Source organism: Belonocnema kinseyi, chromosome 2 (genome assembly GCF_010883055.1).
Source record: "Belonocnema kinseyi isolate 2016_QV_RU_SX_M_011 chromosome 2, B_treatae_v1, whole genome shotgun sequence".
Classification (NCBI taxonomy): domain Eukaryota; kingdom Metazoa; phylum Arthropoda; class Insecta; order Hymenoptera; family Cynipidae; genus Belonocnema; species Belonocnema kinseyi.
The window spans coordinates 58,660,501-58,668,979 of NC_046658.1; the positions used below are offsets into that span (position 1 = coordinate 58,660,501).

The 8,479-nt window shown below is 25.3% G+C and overlaps 1 protein-coding gene across 1 annotated transcript in view; it reads left to right on the forward strand.

Annotated features, from left to right (window-relative positions):
• The window catches only part of LOC117168401, a 6,933-nt gene extending 4,770 nt beyond the window's left edge, over positions 1-2,163 (forward strand). The window contains exon 3 of the mRNA XM_033354035.1: positions 2,012-2,163. The gene's annotated coding sequence lies outside the window, so the exon portion shown is untranslated. The remainder of the gene's footprint in view (positions 1-2,011) is intronic.
• Positions 2,164-8,479: the final 6,316 nt, after the last annotated feature.

Consider the following 8,479-nt stretch of genomic DNA (forward strand, 5'->3'; position numbering starts at 1 on the left):
ATGAAAGAGGGAGCTCTTCTTAATATTTTGACACCAAAATCATGTCGATACACCTTACCGACTGAGAGTAAAGCCACCCACGCTTTAACTTGACAGACTGTATAAGTAAAAGGAGTCATGTTTTTGTTAGGCAGAAAAAATTAAATTTTTTGTTTGGCTTGCTGTTACATAACAAATTCGCATCAATCAAGGTTATGATCAGTGAGCGAAATAGGCGCATCCTAATTTATATCAACTGCTGTCTAAACAGCCGTAACCTTCAAAATTATTTTTTTTCGCAAGCATGCTAAACATGCGAACAAATTTATTTAAGTAAAACACATTGCGCTTTGCCTTTGTGTTGCGCTCAACCCAGGACAATCCACGATTTCAATTCTAAAATATATCCGAATTACGCTAAAATCTTGCACAATCTTGCACTGAATTTACTCGGAGGCCTCGCAGGTTATCAAAAGCCATCAAGCGTTCAACAGCGGAATTACAAGGATTATGGAATTTTACATCGCTGCTGTAAAACGTATTACACTCCTCGTGTGAAATGACACTAATCGTTGGAAGCTTACATAAACGTTGTGAAATTACATTTTTATTTCAGTTACACTTAGTGTAAAATTCCCACAAAAATCACTGGTATTTTTATGTCCTATGATTTTTGTGGGAAAATCACACGTTTATTGTAAATTTCATTTATTTATGGTGACATTCCTTTAATAATCACTATCAATTTACAAAAAACGTGTAATTTTCCCAGAACAATCATAAGAAAAAATTACAGAACGAAATTTAATTTTCCGCAATATTTTTTAAAGTGTATGTAAGACAGTTTTTGAACAAAAAAGATGAATCCTTAACCCAAAATTTAATAGTAGACTTTTTAACTCAAAATACTCAACTTTCAACAAAAAATAGTTTGAAGACAGTGAAGTTCGCGATTTTGATTATTTATAGAGTTAAGTATAACATTTTAAATAAATATTAAAGCTCGTTTTTGATGCTATTTAAAGTATAAGATTCGAAAATGGAAATTTTTCTTGAGAAGAAAAGTTAGTTTTCCACTGAAGACTTTGATTTCGCACTATACACTTTTAGATTCGGACTATAAATACGTTTAAACATTTGAAAAATTTTATGACAATATTTTGACACATTTTTTTCAAATCTTTGACACTATTTGCACTATTTTTTTATCTCTGAAGTGAGTTCGAGGCCTGTTTGGATCTTGGTATATATAGTTTGGGTCCATTACTCAACAAAATTAAAAATTTCAAGTGTTTTGCGCGAAGAGATTTGCCATGTAAAATCAAATGGTGTAGGGTTTTAATCATTTTGATCAGTACTTTTTTCCGAGTTTTGCGATGTAGAATTTAACCGAGTAGAGTTTAAAATTTGAATATTTACTTTTTTTAATAAATACACTACTGCCGGAAATTGTAAGCCATATCTTAAGAACCCGTGAAATTTTTTTAAGTTTTCTCGGCTTAAATTAAAGATAAGACTTTAAGGTAAGTTTGCTTACTATAAGTAACTATCTGAAAAATAGTTTTTATTTTGTAATTGCTATTTAATGAAATAGTAAATTAATAATTATTATTATTAACTAAAAAGATATTACAAAAATAAAGTTTTGTTCCATGTATTTGGTCCATTGTTTTCCCCTCCGCTTTCACCGAAGTGATTTTTAGCTGATTTTTGAAGTGAAAATATACATAATTAGTGCTCATTTGACGGGAAATTGAATGAGCTTTTCAATCATTTTTTTAAAAAAGTCTCGCCTAATTCTTTAACCAGTAGTCACGTTTCAAAGTCAACACTGATTTTTAATAGTACTTTCGCTGATCGTGCTGACAATTTCCGACGGTAGTGTATAATTGTGTAGAGATGCCGCGTATATGATTTTACGATGTAACGTTTAATTTTTTTTAATTGCTACCATCCCAGAAGAATTTTAGATTCAAGAAACGTCGACTATTTGTAATAAATTTAAGTTTAAATTTGAATTACTTTGTTACAGATTTTCTTCGCGACTAATCACCAAAATTACCAAGAAGAAGTAAAATCAACAATTTTTATCCTGTATGATAATAATCTTATTTATACTTTGTATCATATGACATGGTTTGCTTTAATCTTTACAGTATTTATAATAAAACGAGGGATAAAAGGTTCTTTATCATTCTTTTTTTTTTGCTACATTTATCTTAAAACTGGAATTAAGACTTTGGATTAATATTTCAAGACTTGGTATTTCAGAAAAGAATACATATATCTCAGATATTAAAAAGTCCTTTTGGAATTTCAGGATTTAAAGCTCTAAATTTTCAATTTTACTTTTGGTGGAAATTATTCAAAAGTTTCACGAATGGGATTTTTGTTCAAGAAAAAAATTAAGACTATCTCTTGATAATCTCAACTCGTTAAATTCAAAAGCTAGTTAATTATGTAAATTTTCACAAATATTACGATTATCTTTGTTGTAAATTTATGATTTTAAATAATTTCCATAACATCATCTTTACATTTTTCTTAATTATAAGAGTTATAGAAATAGACTACCAACAATAAACTTACAAGGATGTTAAGTCAGACTAGTATTTTGTTTAATTTTGGGAAACTGCAATAGTAGAAAAAAAGTTGATAAAAACATGTGGGCGTCCACATGAAAAGGGCCCTCATGGCCGGTTCTAGTTGAGGAGATATTCGTGTTTTTCTAAGTTGAGATTAAAATGATAATTCTTGGGTTCTCATGTTGGAAGAAAAAGTATAACATGTGACACGCTCAGAGCAAAAGCGAACTAAAAAAGAAGTTGCGGAAAAGAGAAGTAAAAATACGGGAGAACAAAAACGACCTAAGAATTAGCGATAGGTAAAAAGACAGAAGAATGAAGGGAGAAGATTCCCCCCACTTTGCTGCTGCGAAGACCAGCCTCATGTAAAGCCGAAAATGCGCGAAAATGAACCGAGCTCGCCCGACTTCACGAATGACGATCTAATCAGCTGCTTCTCAAATTTATTCTGATTTTAAAATCCTGAGTTACCATAGAATCATTACATTTGTTGCGAAGAGGAGAATATTTCCATCATATAATTGAATTTTTTACTAAAATGATACATTTTTAACGGAAAATGGAATGTTTAATCTTTATCTAAACAATCATATCATATCAACAGAAAAGACAAAATAAATTCTTTTCAACCAAAACAGATGCTTTTTGAAACACGAAGAATAATTTAATAAAAAAAAAACATGAACGCTTAATAATGGTAAGCAGTCCATTTTTAAGCAAAAAAAATCAACACAATAGTTCAATCTTTAACGAAGAAATATATAAATTTTTCACTAGAAAAGATACATTTTAATTCAAAAATCATACAGTTAAAATTTAAGTATTAGAAAATTTTTTTCAACCAATAAGAATCGAATTTTTAATAAAGGTGTTAAATGATCAACTAAAAGAATGAATTTTTTAACAGAATAGATGAATTTTCAAACAAGAATGATAATTTTCTGTTATAAAATAAGAATTTTCAACTGAAAAAAAAATAAATTGTAAAAAAATTAACAAAAATCTCAAATTTTTAACTTAAAAATTAATTTTAAAACTAAAAAAAAGCATTTAACCAAACATGTAATAGTTCATTTTCAATTTAAAAAGTTTAATTTTCGACGGAAATAATGAATTTACAACTGAAAAATAGAATTTTTAACAAAAAATTTAATAGTTGAATTTTAAATTCGGGAATTTAATTTTGAATAAAACTAAAACAATCGAATTTACTACAGATTAGAAGTTTGAACAAAAAAGTGAATACACAAGTAACAAGAATAATATTCTATCAATGAGATGGATTTTTATCTATATACTTACTTGAATTTTAATCAAAAAAGATAAATTTTTAACAAAAAAATGGAATTAATACATGTTCAGTAAAAAAAATTAATGAAAAAGCAAACAAATTAATTTTAAAGTGGAAAGAAGAATTTTCAAAACAAATCAATTTTTGCTAAGAAGCCGAAAATTCCGCTAAAATAAAATTCTCTTTCAACCAAAAAACAATGAATTTTTAATCAAGAAAAATAATTTTCAAACAAATATTATTCTAAAAAAAAGGCGTAGTTTCAAACAAATTAATTTGCAAAAAACGAATTATCCATGAAATAGGTGAACGTTCAACAATGAATGCCATCGCAACGTTTTCAATCAAAAAAATAATTTAAAAATTACGAATTTACCAAAAAAATTTAACCATATAGTTGAATTTTTTGACTAAAAAAGATTTTTTAACCAGGAAGGGAATAGTTATTCGTCTCTAATTCGAACTGAATTATTAATAGAAACAAATAATAAGGTCTCTTTTTTATTGAATACATTTCTTTTTAGTTTAAAACGTCTAGCATTATATTTTTTGATTGAGGTTTCATCTTTTTTTCTTGAAAATTTTTTTTTTGGTTTAAAATGAACTTTTATGTTAGAAATTCATATATTTGGTTTGAAAATTCAACGGTTTTGCAAAAAAATTAGCTCTTCTGTTAAAGCACTTCATTTTGACATACAAATTTTTTTAAATGTTGATATTTTTTTCTTTTTGGACTTAATAAGCCTTTTTGGTTGAAAATTGATTTTTTGAACTGAAAATTAAACCGTTCCATTTTTTGTTAAAAATGTATCATTTTCAGTTAGAAATTCAACTATTTAGTTAAAAAATCGCCGTGATTGATCGGAAATTATCCTTCTCGTTTGAAAATTTACCTATTTTTATTGAAAATTCAGTTATTGGGTTGTAAATTCCACTCTTTCGATGGAAATTAATTTTGTGTTGGAAAATTCATGTATTTTGTTGAATATTTGTCTTTTTTATAATAATATTATTCTTTATGTTTGTACATTCATTTATGCGGTTGAAAATGTAACTATTTTGTTGTTAAATTAATTTTTTTAACTTACAATGTAACTATTCCTGTTTTGGTTAAACAGGTATCTTTTTTAGTTGAAAATCAAACTATTTTGTTGAAAAGCCAATTTTAAATATTCCATTTTTGGTTAAATACTTATTGTTTAGATTGAAATTTATGTCTAAAGTTGAAAATTGCTTTCGTGTTTGCTTCAAAATCAATTTTTTTTAGAGAAAATTAATTTCATTGGTAGAAAATTCATCCTGTTATTAGAATATTATTCTTGTTGTTTGTACATTTACTTCTGTGTACAAAAATTTAACTGTTTTGTTTTAAATTCGATTGTTTTTGTTGTTTAAAACTGATTTTTTAAATTAAAAATTTAACGTTTCATTTATGGTCTAAAATTTATATTTGACGTTAAAAATTAATTTTTTATTGATAATTCAACTATTTTGTTGAGAATATGATTGTTTTTGGACTGAACAAAAATTCAACTCAGAATTTAATTGTATAATTTTTTATTAGAAATTTATCTTTTCTAGTTGAAAATTGAACTATTTGGTTGAAAATTTGTTTTCTTTTTTGCTTGAAAATTCACCGTTTTCAGTTCAAAATTCATCTATATTGGAATTAAATTATTCTTCTTATTTGAAAATGAATCTATTTTGGTTAAAAATTCTTTTTTTTTGTTGTTGATAATTGAAATATTTTCTTGAAAATTCAAGTTTTTACTGAAAACTAATTTTTTATACTGAACCCTGAAATGTATCCATATTCGGTTAAAATTTTTTTAAATTTGAAACTTGAACAATTTTTCTGAGTTTTTTTGCTTGAATATTGAATTTTATCAGTTGAAAATTAATTTTTTTGTAGAGAATTATTCTTATTTTTAAAAAATTCATCTATTTTAATCAAGAATCCATTTCTTTCGTTGAAAAGCCTGAATTGTATACTAAAAAAGGCATTTTTAATAAAGTACATGAACTTTGCACAAAAAAAATTTATTTTCCACCAAGTCTAATTTTCTATATAAAGATTAATGTTTAATCATAGTTAAATTTTCGACATAAAAGATTCATTTTCTTATTGAAAATGCTTTAAATTATTGAAATTCATTGACAATTATTTGTAATATTTTAAAAATACCCTAAAATATTTCAAATCCTTTAAAATCTCATACTAAATTATTGAGATCAATGGAGGATTCCTTGGAATCTATTAAAATATCCTAAGATATTTCAAATCCTTTAAAATCTAATATTAAATTACTGTAATCAATTGAAAATAACTACTACTGAAAATAACAAAAAATACTACGCTTGATTTCTTGAGTCTTAAAGCATAGCTCATAATACAATGGGTCTAAATCTAATAAATTTAAAATTTGAATAATGCAAAAGCAGATATGAATTAGGTTTCTAAATTAAGTACAAAAACTTTTCCGGATCAGGTTTTGGAATTTTTTACTTTTATATACTGGATCTGGATACTCTGGATTTAAAAAAATCTTGGCTAGGATTTACTTGAATTCTTTGTTTGCTAAAGTAAAAGGAATAGAATTTTCTTTTAATTATCATTATATTCGGTAACTCTTGTCAGTGCTTACTTGAGAGAATTATCAGCTAAAGTGATATGATTAAATTATTTGCAAATCTTGTAAAACTGGGAAATATATATTCACCTTTAAAGATTAGGTACTAGAAATAATAATTGCAATAAGAAACAGAGTAATGCCAAAATGCGAATGTGAAGAATAAATAAAACTATACCCGGCATATTTTTCTTTGAAGGACACTTGTACTTATGTAATTTTATTTAAATTGCTAGAGAAGGGTTTTATTTCTAAAGGCACACCTTTAAAAAATACTGTTAACTATGTAAATACCTTTATAGAATGCAAAATTATCTTACGTAGTTTATGTAATTTATGCACAATACTGTATTGTTTAATTCTTCTACGTATGCCTTATAATTTTAAATAATTTTTAATTGTTCTAGCAATGGTTATTCTGTTTATATAAATACAATTTGTAAATTTATAGAATTTTATGGTGAGTGGAAGAAAAATTAACTTTCTTAATATTGTTTATTTCACTGTATATTTTTCTATACGTTGGTATAAAGTTTAACGTAATTATCTTTTTCGTAAAAAAAATTTTAAATTGAAAATTAAATAAATTTTCATTAAAAAAAAAGAATTAGCCACAAAAGAAATGTTACATTTTGAGGAAATTTAGTGACAGAAATATTAGGAGAGCTTCTCCAAAAATGAGTAATTTCTATCAATAAGTGAAGTTAATTCAAGACAAAAATCAAATTTAACTATTTTGTTGAAAATTCGCTTCGTGTTGGTAAAAAGGCAATTTCTGGAAATGAAAATTTAAATATTCCATTTTTGATATAACTTTTTGGTTGAAAATTCGTATTTTCGGCTAGAAAATTTAACTTTTTTGTAGAGAATTAATCTTTTTTGCTTGAAAATTCAACAGTTTGGTTACTTTTTACTCTCTTCAATGAAAAATATCTTTTATGGTATGGCTGATAATTCAACTTCCATTTTTCGTTGAGAATTCATCTTTTCTTCTTAAATTAGACGGTTTTTTATTTAAGATTTAAATGTTTTTATCTCTCGGAATATCAATTATTATATTTTTCATTGAGAATTAATCTTTTTTATTTAAAATTCCACTATTTTGTCGAAAGTTGAACTTCTTTGTTAAAAAAATTTTTTGTTTGTTGAACGTTCATTATTTTGTTTTTTTTTAATGTAATTTTTTTCGACTTCACATCAACTATTTTTTTAAAAAGATATTTTTTGGTCTGTTCAACTATAGTTCAACTATTTATTTCAAAATCGAACTGTTCTTGTTTGAAGTTTAATCTTTTTTGTTTGAAAATTCCACTATTTGGTTATGAATGCACCTGTTTAGTCTAAAATTATTTTTGTTTTTGGTTTTTTTGAAAATTAAACTATTTGGTTGAAAAATCATCTTTCTTGATTTTCTAAAACATTCCACTTTTTAGACTAAAAACTTAACTCTTTAGTTTGAAAATTCATCTCAATTGGTAAAAAATTATTATTTTTTTGGTCGAAAATTTCAAAATTTTGTTTAAAATTTAATATATTTTGAATTGAAATCAACATAGTATTATGCATACAATATATTTTTTACAGTATTCCTCTATTTTTGTGAGAAATCACTCTATTTTCTCTATTTTGTGAATCACCCCTTCGACTGTGTCTGATGTTGTAAACTTTCAATGTTTTTTGTTTTTAATTCGTACAAATTGAAACGTTTTAATTAAAAATTGTACGATGTATAAAATTTTCAGACTAAAATGGTTAATTGCTTATTTTAATTGTTGAATTATACCCCTTATAAAACTTGCTCAATATAATCAATATAATTTCAAATTTTCAATTAACAACTTTCCACTATGTATCTTCGAAAGAAAAAAATTAAGATTAATGCTTTTCATTTACAGTTCTGAATCCTCTTTGTTTTTAAGTTATTATAAAATCTTATGCCTTTTATTTAAGAAATACACATTTCGAACGTAAACACCTTTATTCATTTCAAATTG